At 38.6% G+C, this 642-nt stretch overlaps 1 protein-coding gene across 2 annotated transcripts in view; it reads left to right on the top strand.

The window, feature by feature from the left end:
* Window positions 1-642, top strand: part of cadm1b (cell adhesion molecule 1b) — a 274356-nt gene that overhangs the window by 223404 nt on the left and 50310 nt on the right. The window lies entirely within an intron of this gene.

A 642-nucleotide genomic window follows, 5' to 3' on the forward strand; every position in this document is an offset into this window, starting at 1 on the left:
GCGCCGCTAGAGGTGAAATTCTTGGACCGGCGCAAGACGGACGAAAGCGAAAGCATTTGCCAAGAATGTTTTCATTAATCAAGGTAACCAAAGAGTGAGTGAGTTAGTTGAAGTCACCAACTCTGCATAGCCGGCCCTGACAGGTTGAGCAGCTAAAGCCTTTCCTCTGCCTACATCTCCCAGAATGCTGTGCAGAGTTCTAGATCAGAGTTTGGTGAACGTTGAATATTCTGTCAGGTGTTTTATCTGTTGATCACTTGCCTATTGCAAYACATATTGTTATTGATTTACCATCCAACCCTCCTTAAGTGGAGAAAAATAATCATAAAATTTTTTTCATTTCTTGTAAAATTCTGAAATATTACACAAAGGGCATCTGGTCTTGACTTTAACTAGGCCATTCTAATGCAAAGTTATGTTTTGATCAAAACTATCCTGTAGTTTACCTGCCTGGATGTTTAATCAGTGTGAAGTTTTTTTTTCCACAGTCTTTTACAGACTCCAATAGGTTTTTTTTACAGTACTGTCATGAATTTARCTTTTGGACAAAAGGTGCAAAAATGATCCTTGATACGGCAATACATGTCAGCTACTTTCTGCTCTGTAAATTGAAGTATGCAGAGCAGGAAGTAAGATAATGGA

Source organism: Poecilia reticulata, linkage group LG13 (genome assembly GCF_000633615.1).
Source record: "Poecilia reticulata strain Guanapo linkage group LG13, Guppy_female_1.0+MT, whole genome shotgun sequence".
Classification (NCBI taxonomy): domain Eukaryota; kingdom Metazoa; phylum Chordata; class Actinopteri; order Cyprinodontiformes; family Poeciliidae; genus Poecilia; species Poecilia reticulata.